General features: G+C 37.4%; 1 pseudogene; it reads left to right on the forward strand.

Moving 5' to 3' along the window:
* On the forward strand, positions 1–1,766 carry LOC148002723 (endogenous retrovirus group K member 19 Env polyprotein-like; annotated as a pseudogene).
* The last annotated feature ends 11,325 nt before the right edge of the window (positions 1,767–13,091 follow it).

Here is a 13,091-nt window from a genome sequence, read left to right on the forward strand (position 1 = left end):
ATGCGGAACCTGGCCAAAAAGATCAAGGCAACTCGCCTAGAGCCAAAAACAAAAACACGCCAGACGCCGACGTGGACACAGCTTAAAACCCTGATAGCTCAGGCAAAGGAAGTATTGAAGGCTACACATGCCCCGGAAACGACAACCTTGCTGTTTGTGGCTATGCTTACAGTCATGAGTGCGCCCACCACTTTAGGGGAAAGTTTTGGGCTTACTTACCAAAGCCACCCATATTACATCCTGTAGGGTGGGAGGTGTCGGATCACATCAAGGTTTTAACCAATCAAACATTAGTGATAGGGGGATCGCCTGACTTTCACCTTCTAAAGAACAGCTCGGGTTATGTAGATTTTGAGGGAAAGTCCGATTCTCTGCCAATTTGCTTCTCTTTCTCCCCTTCGGTGCCAGTGGGCTGTTTTCAAGTGGGAAAAGGGGTGTTTAACAGAGATACCCCCACCTTGGAAAATATCAAACCAGATGGAAAGGGCAATGGGCGGCGTATGTGGGAATTGTGGATGACCACCGTGAGCGATAAAGAAGAAAAAAGACAACATTATACCACAGCAAAGAATCTTCCGCCGCGCTACCCCCATTACAAAACAGCATTTAAAAAGGACGCCCTTTGGGAGGGAGATGAGAATGCTTTCCCGCGCTGGCTTCCATGTGCCTTCCCTGACAATGGGGTAAGATTCTCTCCCTTAGGCGCTGCTAGACTTCTCTGGGACTTCTCCATGTCCTCACCTGATAAAGATCAGAGCAATTATCTCTCCTCCAACTCAAAACCTTATGGGAACTACGTGCCTCCAGTTGGAAAACTGATCAAAAGATGGTATGATGCAGGGTGGGTAGAACCGACATGGTTCTGGGAGCCACTCCACAGAGACCTCCCTGATAGACAGAACAAACCACTGATAGAACATCCAGAACTGTTCCGACTGGTTGCTTCTAGTGAGAAACTTTTGCTGAAGAAAACAGGAGCTGCTGATTATGATGCTGTTTCAGTTTCTGCTTGTGTTACCTATCCCTATGCAATATTAGTAGGATTGCCACAATTGATTAGCATAGATAAGGTTGAATCTATTTTTAGTATTAAGTGTACATCATGCAAGCTGATTAATTGCATTGATTCCACTGTATCGGGATCTGTTATATTGATTGTCAGGAGACCTCCTTATGTTTTGTTACCGGTAGACTTGGGAGATGAGCCATGGTTTGATGAATCTGCCATCCAGACTATTAGGTATGCTACGGGTTTGATTAGGGCAAAAAGATTTGTAACAGCCTTAATTCTAGGTATAACCGCTTTGATAGCTATTGTTACTTCTTTTGCTGTTTCTACTACTGCTTTGGTTAAGGAAATGCAGATTGCCACTTTTGTTAATGATCTCCATAAGAATGTTACCCTTACATTATCAGAACAGAAGATTATAGATTTGAAATTAGAAACTAGATTAAATGCCCTAGAAGAGGTAGTATTAGAATTAGGACGAGATGTTACAAACAGTAAGACTAGGATGGCCACACGCTGTCACGCTAATTATGATTTTATTTGTGTGACTCCTTTACCTTATAATGCTACAGAAAAATGAGAAAGGACCAAAACATATTTTCTAGACATATGGGATGATGATAACATTTCTTATAATATTCAAGAATTGACGTCCTTAATCACAAAAATGAATAAGCAACATGTAGATGCAGTGGACCTCTCTGGATTGGCAAGATCCTTTGCGAATGGAGTTAAATCATTAAATCCAATCGATTAGACACAATATTTCATTTTTATTGGAGTTGGGATTTTACTACTTGTTGTTGTACTAATGATCTTCCCAATTATATTCCGATGCTTTACAGATTCCATTGCCCAGGTTCAAGCAGATCTCAATTTGGTGCTTTTAAAAAATAAAAAAAGAGGAACTGCCGCTCCTACAGCAGAGATAACCGAGCTCCGGGGCAGACATGACACCTGAGTGGGAGCCGGTTCGAGGGTTCGCACCACACGCGGTTAAGCCCCCTGCTTGCGTGCCGCGGACTCCAAGAAGATGTGCACCTGGACTTGCCCCCTGCTACAAACTTGGCTCTAAGCTGATGGGCATCTGGGTCATGGGAAAGATCGTAGTCAGCAGTTATTTCTTTATTTTTTCTTTGTTTGATTCTGAGAATGATCTTGGTAAGACAGAGACTTCCTTTAATAATAGGACAGAAGGTCCTGATCTATTTTTGATCACTAATACCACAAGCTTTCCTGCTTCCTCTTTACAGCAGACAGAGCCTCTGATGACTCCAAGGGACTCCAAGGTTGCAGATTATGTCTTCTCTTATAGATAAGGAAATCAAAGATTTAACAAAGAATTATACTTATAAGTATAGTGATGCTTCTTCTATTATGGTGTTGGTAGAACTGTTGAGAAATGATTCCTTGAGCTTTGGGTCGGCTATGAAAATTTTACAGAGTATAGAAACAGGTGGTGACAACCAGTACTTACAGGGGACCATATGTGCATCGACCAACGGATGCTCCATTACCATATACTGGAGAATATGATTTGAATTTTGATAGGTGTGTTACTAAGGATGGATATAGGGTCAGGTATTTGTCACTGCCTTGGTCAGAAAGATTGACAAGAGCCCGTCCTCCTTGGTGTGTGCTCTCAGAGGAAGAGAAATGGGAGGTAAGGTCACAGATCATCAGATACTTTAGACAGGGATCGGACATACAATATTATTGCCCCAAGCCTTAGATGTACATCAACAGGACTAACAAAGATGGGATCAAAGGGTTAACTAGAGCGATAGAACTAGGTACACAGACCTGATGGCATAAGATATGCCAGACTTGCGGTCCCCTGAAACTTCCTCCTTGATGTGACAAATGGAGAACTAGACTAGGCTGGCTGACTGCGGCTCGTCTAAAAAAAAAAGCAAGCTATACCTCTTTACAGAAAAATCAAATGATCTTGGCCATGGTCCAAGATTGTTTTACAATGAAAATTGTGTAAAACCGTAGGATGCTCTCTCAGTAAAGTTACAAAGGTTGACCACAATCTCTCTGTGTCTGTGTCTCTGTTCACCATGACGTCTCCTTTCCACACGAGTCCTCAACACGGGTCCCCCCAGGGATACTTGGAACCTCCAGGATTGCCGACCTCGGCACCAATGGGACATGCTTGTATAAGTGAGCTTTTTAATATATAGCAACATTTTAAGGAACGGAATCTAAGTATCATGGTGAATCCAGTAGGTTCCCAAGAGGATTCACATGTAATAAGCTTGTTCCCAGAAGCAGGCTCTTGTAATATGTGAACTTTTAAAGATTTATCAAAATTTGGTGAGCCGAATCTCAGTACATTGGTGAATTCGATTAGTTCCCAATAGGCCGCAGTTGAAATAAGTAAACTGTTCGGGATATAGAAAAATTTTCACGAATGGAATCAAAATTTCTAGGCGAATTCAGTGACTTCCCAGTGGGACATGCTTGTATGAGGGTGCTTTTCAATATATAGCAACATTTTAAGGAACGGAATCTAAGTATCATGGTGAATTCAGGAGGTTCTGAATAGGATACGCATGTAATAAGTTTGTTATTCAAGATAGAGCAACGTTTTAACGAACTGAAACACTGTTTCTTTGTGAATTAGGTTAGTTCCCAGTAGCAGGATCTTGTAATATGTGTACTTTTAAAGATTTATCAAAATTTGGTGAGCCGAATTTCAGTAACTTGGTGAATTCGGTTAGTTCCCAATAGGCCGCAGTAGTAATAAGTGGACTGTTCGGGATACAGAAAAATTTTCGCGAATGGAATCAAAATTTATAGGCGAATTTGCTGAGTTCCCAATGGGACATGCTTGTGTGAGTGTGCTTTTCAATATATAGCAACATTTTAAGGAACGGAATCAAGTATCATGATGAATTCAGTATGTTCCCAATAGGATTCGCATGTAATAAGCTTGATATTCAAGATAGAGCAACGTTTTAACGAACTGAAACACTGTTCCTTTGTGAATTAAGTTAGTTCCCAGTAGCAGGATCTTTTAATATGTGTACTTTTAAAGATTAATCAAAATTTGGTGAGCTGAATCTCAATAACGTGGATTATTCGGTTAGTTCCCAAGAAGCCGCAGTAGTAATAAATAGTCTGTTCAGGATATACAAAAATTTTCATGAATGGAATCAAAATTTCTAGGCGAATTCAGTGAGTTCTCATGGGAAATGCTTGTATGAGTGTGCTTTTCAATATATAGCAACATTTTAAGGAACGGAATCTAAGTATAATGGTGAATTCAGTAGGTTCCCAATAGGATTCGCATGTAATATGCTTGTTATTCAAGATAGAGCAACGTTTTAACGAACTGAAACACTGTTTCTTTGTGAATTCCATTAGTTCCCAGTAGCAGGCTCTTGTAATATGTGTACTTTTAAAGATTTATGAAAATTTGGTGAGCCGAATCTCAGTAATTGATGAATTCGGTTAGTTCCCAATAGGCCACAGTAGTAATAAGTGGACTATTCGGGGTATAGAAAAATTTTCTAGAATGGAATCAAAATTTCTAGGCGAATTCAGTGAGTTCCCGATGGGACATGCTTGTATGAGTGTGTTTTTCAATATATAGCAACATTTTAAGGAACGGAATCTAAGTATCATTGTGAATTCAGTAGGTTCCCAATAGGATTCACATGTAATAAGCTTTTTATTCAAGATGGAGCAACGTTTTAACGAACTGAAACACTGTTTCGTTGTGAATTCAGTTAGTTCCCATTAGCAGGCTCTTGTAATATGTGTACTTTTAAAGATTTATCAAAATTTGTTGAGCCGAATCTGAGTAACTTTGTGAATTCGGTTAGTTCCCAATAGGCGGTAGTAGTAATAAGTGGACTGTTCGGAATATAGAAAATTTTCAAAATGGAATCAGAATTTCTAGGCGAATTCAGTGAGTTCCCAATGGGACATGCTTGTATGAGTTTGCTTTTCAATATAGAGCAACATTAAAGGAACGGAATCTAAGTATCATGGTGAATTCAGTAGGTTCCCAATAGGATTCACATGTAATAAGCATTTATTCAAGATAGAGCAACGTTTTAACGAACTGAAACACTGTTTCTTTGTGAATTCAGTTAGTTCCCAGTAGCAGGCTCTTGTAATATGTGTACTTTTAAAGATTAATCAAAATTTGGTGAGCTGAATCTCAATAACGTGGAAAATTCGGTTAGTTCCCAATAAGCCGCAGTAGTAATAAATAGTCTGTTCAGGATATACAAAACTTTCCATGAATGGAATCAAAATTTCTAGGCGAATTCAGTGAGTTCCCATGGGACATGCTTGTATGAGCGTGCTTTTCAATATATAGCAACATTTTAAGGAACGGATTCTAAGTATCCTGGTGAACTCAGTAGGTTCCCAATAGGATTCGCATGTAATAAGCTTGTTATTCAAGATAGAGCAACGTTTTAACGAACTGAAACACTGTTTCTTTGTGAATTCAGTTAGTTCCAAGTAGCAGGCTCTTGTAATATGTGTACTTTTAAAGATTTATCAAAATTTGGTGAGCCGAATCTCAGTAACTTAGTGAATTCGGTTAGTTCCCAATAGGCCGCAGTAGTAATAAGTGGACTGTTTGGGATATAGAAAAATTTTCACGAATGGAATCAAAATTTCTAGGCGAATTCAGTGAGTTCCCAATGGGACATGCTTGTATGAGTGTGCTTTTCAATATATAGCAAAATTTAAAGAACGGAATCTAAGTATCATGGTGAATTCAGTAGGTTCCCAATAGGATTCGCATGTAATAAGCTTGTTATTCAAGATAGAGCAAAGTTTTAATGACTGAAACACTGTATCCTTGTGAATTCAGTTAGTTCCCAGTAGCAGGATCTTGTAATATATGTACTTTGAAAGATTTATCAAAATTTGGTGAGCCGAATCTCAATCACGTGGAGAATTCGGTTAGTTCCAAATAGGCCGCAGTAGTAATAAGTGGACTGTTCGGGATATAGAAAAATTTTCACGAATGGATTCAAAATTCCTAGGCTAATTCAGTGACTTCCCAGTGGGACATGCTTGTATGAGTGTGCTTTTCAATATATAGCAACAATTTAAGGAACGGAATTTAAGTATCATGGTGAATTCAGTAGGTTCCCAATACGATTTGCATGTAATAAGCTTGTTATTCAAGATAGAGCAACGTTTTAACGAACTGAAACACTGTTCCTTTGTGAATTAAGATAGTTCCCAGTAGCAGGATCTTGAAATATGTGTACTTTTAAAGATTAATCAAAATTTGGTGAGCTGAATCTCAATAACGTGGAAAATTCGGTTAGTTCCCAATAGGCCGCAGTAGTTATAAGTGGACTCTTCGGGATATAGAACAATTTTCACAAATGGAATCAAAATTTCTTGGTGAATACAGTGAGTTCCCAATGGGTCATGCTTGTATGTGTGTGCTTTACAATATATAGCAACATTTTAAGGAACGGAATTTAAGTATCATGGTGAATTCAGTAGGTTCCCAATAGGATTCCCATGTAATAAGTTTGTTATTCAAGATAGAGCAAAGTTTTAACCAACTGAAACACTATTTCTTTGTGAATTCAGTTAGTACCCAGTAGCAGGCTCTTGTAATATGTGTACTTTTAAAGATTTATCAAAATTTGTTGAGCCGAATTTCAGTAAGTTGGTGTATTCAATTAGTTCCCAATAGGATGCCGAGGTAATAAGTGGACTGTTCGGGATATAGAAAAATTTTCTAGAATGGAATCAAAATTTCTAGGCGAATTCAGTGAGTTCCCGATGGGACATGCTTGTATGAGTGTGCTTTGCAATATATAGCAACATTTTAAGGAACGGAATCTAAGTATCATTGTGAATTCAGTAGGTTCCCAATAGGATTCACATGTAATAAGCTTTTTATTCAAGATGGAGCAACGTTTTAACGAACTGAAACACTGTTTCATTGTGAATTCAGTGAGTTCCCAGTAGCAGGCTCTTGTAATATGTGTACTTTTAAAGATTTATCAAAATTTCCTGAGCCGAATCTCAGTAACTTGGTGTATTCGGTTAGTTCCCAGTAGGCTGCAATAGTAATAAGTGGACTGTTCGGGATATAGAAAAATTTTCACTATAGGAATCAGGATTTCTAGGCGAATTCAGTGAGTTCCCAATGGGACATGCTAGTATTTGTGTGCTTTTCAATATATAGCAACATTTTAAGGAACGGAATCTAAGTATCATGGTGAATTCAGCAGGTACCCAATATAATTCGCATGTAATAAGCTTGTTATCAAGATAGAGCAACGTTTTAACGAACTGAAACACTGTTTCTTTGTGAATTCAATTAGTTCACAGTAGCAGGCTCTTGTAATATGTGTACTTTTAAATTCATCAAAATTTGGTGACCCAAATCTCAGTACCTTGGTGAATTCAGTTAGTTCCCAATAGACCGCATAGTAATAAGTGGACTGTCCGGGATATAGAAAAATTTTCACGAATGGAATCATAATTTCTAGGCAACTTCAGTGAGTTTCCAATGGGACATGCTTGCCTAAGAGTGCTTTTCAATATATAGCAACATTTTAAGGAACGGAATCTAAGTATCATGGTGGTTCAGTAGGTTCCCAATAGGATTCGCATGTAATAAGCTTGTTTTTCAAGAAAGAGCAACGTTTTAGCGAACTGAAACACTGTTTCTTTGTGAATTCAGTTAGTGGCCAGTAGCAGGCTCTTGTAATATGTGTACTTTTAAAGATTTATCAAAATTTGGTGAGACGAATCTGAGTAACATGGTGAATTCGGTTAGTTCCCAAGAGGCCGTACTAGTAATAAGTGGACTGTTCGGAATATAGAAAAATTTTTATGAATGGAATCAGAATTTCTAGGCGAATTCAGTGAGTTCCCAATGGGACATGCTTGTATGAGTCTGCTTTTGAAAATAGAGCAACATTTTAAGGAACGGAATCTAAGTATCATGGTGAATTCAGTAGGTTCCCAATAGGATTCGCATGTAATAAGCTTGTTATTCAAGATAGAGCAACGTTTTAACGAACTGAAACACTGTTTCTCTGTGAATTCAGTTAGTTCCCAGTAGCGTGCTCTTGTACTATGTGTACTTTTAAAGATTTATCAAAATTTGGTGAGCTGAATCTCAATAACGTGGAAAATTTGGTTAGTTCCCAATAGGCCGCAGTAGTAATAAATAGTCTGTTCAGGATATACAAAAAATTTCATGAATGGAATCAATATTTCTAGGCGAATTCAGTGAGTTCCCATGGGACATGCTTGTATGAGCGTGCTTTTCAATATATAGCAACATTTTAAGGAACAGAATCTAAATATAATGGTGAATTCAGTAGGTTCCCAATAGGATTCGCATGTATTAAGCTTGTTATTCAAGATAGAGCAAAGTTTTAACGAACTGAAACACTGTTCCTTTGTGAATTCTTTTAGTTCCCAGTAGCAGGCTCTTGTAATATGTGTACTTTTAAAGATTTATCAAAATTTCCTGAGCTGCATCAGAGTAACTTGGTGAATTCGGTTAGTTCCCATAGGCCGCAGTAGTAATATGTGGACTGTTGGGGATATAAAAAAATTTTCACGAATGGAATCAATATTTCTAGGCGAATTCAGTGAGTTCCCAATGGGACATGCTTGTATGTGTGTGCTTTTCACTATATAGCAACATTTTAATTAACTGTATCTAAGTATCATGGTGAATTCAGTAGGATCCCAATAGGATTCCCATGTAATAAGCTTGTTATTCAAGATAGAGCAAAGTTTCAACCAACTGAAACACTGTTTCTTTGTGAATTCAGTTAGTACCCAGTAGCAGGCTCTTGTAATATGTGTACTTCTAAAGATTTATCAAAATTTGTTGAGCCGAATTTCAGTAACTTGGTGTATTCAATTAGTTCCCTATAGGCCGCAGAGGTAATAAGCGGAGTATTCGGGATATAGAAAAATTTTCGAGAATGGAATCAAAATTTTTAGGCGAATTCAGTGAGTTCCCGATGGGACATGCTTGTATGAGTGTGATTTTCAATATATAGCAACATTTTAAGGAACGGAATCTAAGTATCATGGTGAATTCAGTAGGTTCCCAATAGGATTCGCATGTAATAAGCTTTTAATTCAAGAAGGAGCAACGTTTTAACGAACTGAAACACTGTTTCTTTGTGAATTCAGATAGTTCCCAGTAGCAGGCTCTTGTAAAATGTGTACTTTTAAAGATTTATCAAAATTTCCTGAGCCGAATCTCAGTAACTTGGTTTATTCGGATAGTTCCCAGTAGGCTGCAGTAGTAATAAGTGGACTGTTCGGGATATAGAAAAATTTTCACGAATGGAATCAGTATTTCTAGGCGAATTCAGTGAGTTCCCAATGGGACATTCTAGTATGAGTCTGCTTTTCAATATATATCAAAATTTTAAGGAACGGAATCTAATATCATTATGAATTCACTAGGTACCCAATAGGATTCGCATGTAATAAACTTGTTATCAAGATAGAGCAACGTTTTTAACGAACTGAAACACTGTTTCTTTGTGAATTCAATTAGTTCCCAGTAGCAGGCTCTTGTAATATGTGTACTTTTAAAGATTTATCAAAATTTGGTGACCCAAATCTCAGTAACATGGTGAATTCAGTTAGTTCCCTATAGACCGCAGGACTAATAAGTGGACTGTTCGTGATATAGAAAAATTTTCACGAATGGAATCAAAATTTCTAGACGAATTCAGTGTGTTCCCAATGGGACATGCTTGCATAAGTGTGCTTTTCAATATATAGCAACATTTTAAGGAACGGAATCTAAGTATCATGGTGATTCAGTAGGTTCCCAATAGGATTCGCATGTAATAAGCTTGTTTTTCAAGATAGAGCAACGTTTTAACGAACTGAAACACTGTTTCTTTGCGAATTCAGATAGTTGCCAGTAGCAGGCTCTTGTAATATGTGTACTTTTAAAGATTTGTCAAAATTTGGTGAGCCGAATCTGAGTAACTTTGTGAATTCGGTTAGTTCCCAATAGGCGGCAGTAGTAATAAGTGGACTGTTCGGAATTTAGAAAATTTTCATGAATGGAATCAGAATTTCTAGGCGAATTCAGTGAGTTCTCAATGGGACATGTTTGTATGAGTGTGATTTTAAGTATATAGCAACATTTTAAGCAACGGAATCTAAATATCATGGTGAATTCACTAGGTACCCAATAGGATTCGCATGTAATAAACTTGTTATCAAGATAGAGCAACGTTTTAACGAACTGAAACACTGTTTCTTTGTGAATTCTATTAGTTCCCAGTAGCAGGCTCTTGTAATATGTGTACTTTTAAAGTTTTATCAAAATTTGGTGACCCAAATCTCAGTAACATGGTGAATTCAGTTAGTTCCCTATAGACCGCAGTAGTAATAAGTGGACTCTTCGGGATATAGAAAAATTTTCACGAATGGAATCAAAATTTCTAGACGAATTCAGTGTGTTCCCAATGGGACATGCTTGCATAAGAGTGCTTTTCAATATATAGCAACATTTTAAGGAACGGAATCTAAGTATCATGGTGATTCAGTAGGTTCCCAATAGGATTCGCATGTAATGAGCTTGTTTTTCAAGAAAGAGCAACGTTTTAACGAATTGAAACACTGTTTCTTTGTGAAATCAGTTAGTTGCCAGTAGCAGGCTCTTGTAATATGTGTACTTTTAAAGATTTGTCAAAATTTGGTGAGCCGAATCTGAGTAACTTTGTGAATTCGGTTAGTTCCCAATAGGCGGCAGTAGTAATAAGTGGACTGTTCGGAATATAGAAAATTTTCATGAATGGAATCAGAATTTCTAGGCGAATTCAGTGAGTTCCCAATGGGACATGCTTGTATGAGTGTGATTTTAAATATATAGCAACATTTTAAGGAACGGAATCTAAGTATCATTGTGAATTCAATAGGTTCCAAATAGGATTTGCATGTAATAAGCTTGTTATTCAAGATAGAGCAACGTTTTAATGGAGTGAAATACTGTTTCTTTGTGAATTCAGTTAGATCCCAGTAGCAGGCTCTTGTAATGTGTGTACTTTTAAAGATTTACCAAAATTTGGTTAGCCGAATCTCAGTAGCTTGGTGAATTCGGTAGGTTCCCAAAAGGCCGCAGTAGTAATAAGTGGACTGTTCGGGATATAAAAAAATTTTCACTAATGGAATCAAAATTTCTAGGTGAATTCAGTGAGTTCCCAATGGGTCATGCTTGTATGAGTGTGCTTTTCAATATATATAGCAACATTTTAAGGAAGGGAATCTAAGTATCATCGTGAATGCGATAGGTTCCAAATAGGATTCACATGTATTAAGCTTGTTATTCAAGATAGAGCAACGTTTTAACGAACTGAAACACTGTTTCTTTGTGAATTCAGTTAGTTCCCAATAGCAGGCTCTTGTAATATGTGTACTTTTAAAGATTTATCAAAATTGGTGAGCCAGTCTCAGTAATTGGTGAATTCGGTTAGTTCCCAATACGCCGCCGTAGTAATAAGTGGACTGTTCGGGATATAGAAAAAATTTCGAGAATGGAATCAAAATTTATAGAAGAATTCAGTGAGTTCCAAATGGGACATGCTTGAATGAGTGTGCTTTTCAATATATAGCAACATTTTAAGGAACGGAATCTAAATATAATGGTGAATTCAGTAGGTTCCCAATAGGATTCGCATGTAATAAGCTTGTTATTCAAGATAGAGCAACGTTTTAACGAACTGAAACACTGTTTCTTTGTGAATTCAATTAATTCCCAGTAGCAGGCTCTTGTAATATGTGTACTTTTAAAGATTTATCAAAATTTCCTGAGCCGAATCTAAGTAACTTGGTGTATTCGGTTAGTTCCCAGTAGGCCGCAGTAGTAATAAGTGGACTGTTCGGGATATAGAAAAATTTTCACGAATGGAATCAGTATTTCTAGGCGAATTCAGGGAGTTCCCAAATGGGACATGCTAGTATGAGTCTGCTTTTCAATAATAGCAACATTTTAAGGAACGGAATCTAAGTATCATGGTGAATTCAGTAGGTACCCAATAGGATTCACATGTAATAAGCTTGTTGTCAAGATTGAGCAACGTTTTAACGAACTGAAACACGGTTTCTTTGTGAATTCTATTAGTTCCCAGTAGCAGGCTCTTGTAATATGTGTACTTTTAAAGATTTATCAAAATTTAGTGACCCAAATCTCAGTAACTTGGTGAATTCAGTTAGTTCCCAATAGGCCGCAGTAGTAATAAGAGGACTGTTCGGGATATTGAAAAATTTTCACGAATGGAATCAAAATTTCTAGACGAATTCAGTGTGTTCCCAATGTGAAATGCTTGCATAAGAGTGCTTTCAATATACAGCAACATTTTAAGGAACGGAATATAAGTATCATGGTGATTCAGTAGGTTCCCAATAGGATTCGCATGTAATAAGCTTGATTTTCAAGATAGAGCAACGTTTTAACGAACTGAAACACTGTTTCTTCGTGAATTCAGTTAATTCCCAGTAGCAGTCTCTTGTAATATGTGTACTTTTAAAGATTTATCAAAATTTGGTGAGCCGAATCTCAGTAACTTAGTGAACTTGGTTACTTCCCAATAGGCCGCAGTAGTAATAAGTGGATTGTTCCGCATATAGAAAAATTTTCACGAATGGAATCAAAATTTCTAGGCGAATTCAGTGAGTTCCCAATGGGACATGCTTGTATGCGTGTGCTTTTCAATATATAGCAACATTTTAAGGAACTGAATCTAAGTATCCTGGTGAATTCAGTAGGTTCCCAATAGGATTCGCATGTAATAAGCTTGTTATTAAAGATAGAGCAACGTTTTAACGACTGAAACACTGTATCCTTGTGAATTCAGTTAGTTCCCAGTAGCAGGATCTTGTAATATGTGCACTGTTAAAGATTTATCAAAATTTGGTGACCCAATCTCAGTAACATGGTGAATTCCGTGAGTTCTCAATGGGACATGCTTGTATGAGTGTGCTTTTCAATATATAGCAACATTTTAAGGAACGGAATCTAAGTATCATTGTGAATTCAATAGGTTCCAAGTAGGATTGGCGTGTAATAAGCTTGTTATTCAAGATA

Source organism: Rattus norvegicus, chromosome 10, assembly GCF_021556685.1.
Source record: "Rattus norvegicus strain SHRSP/BbbUtx chromosome 10, alternate assembly SHRSP_T2T, whole genome shotgun sequence".
NCBI classification, from domain to species: Eukaryota; Metazoa; Chordata; class Mammalia; order Rodentia; family Muridae; genus Rattus; species Rattus norvegicus.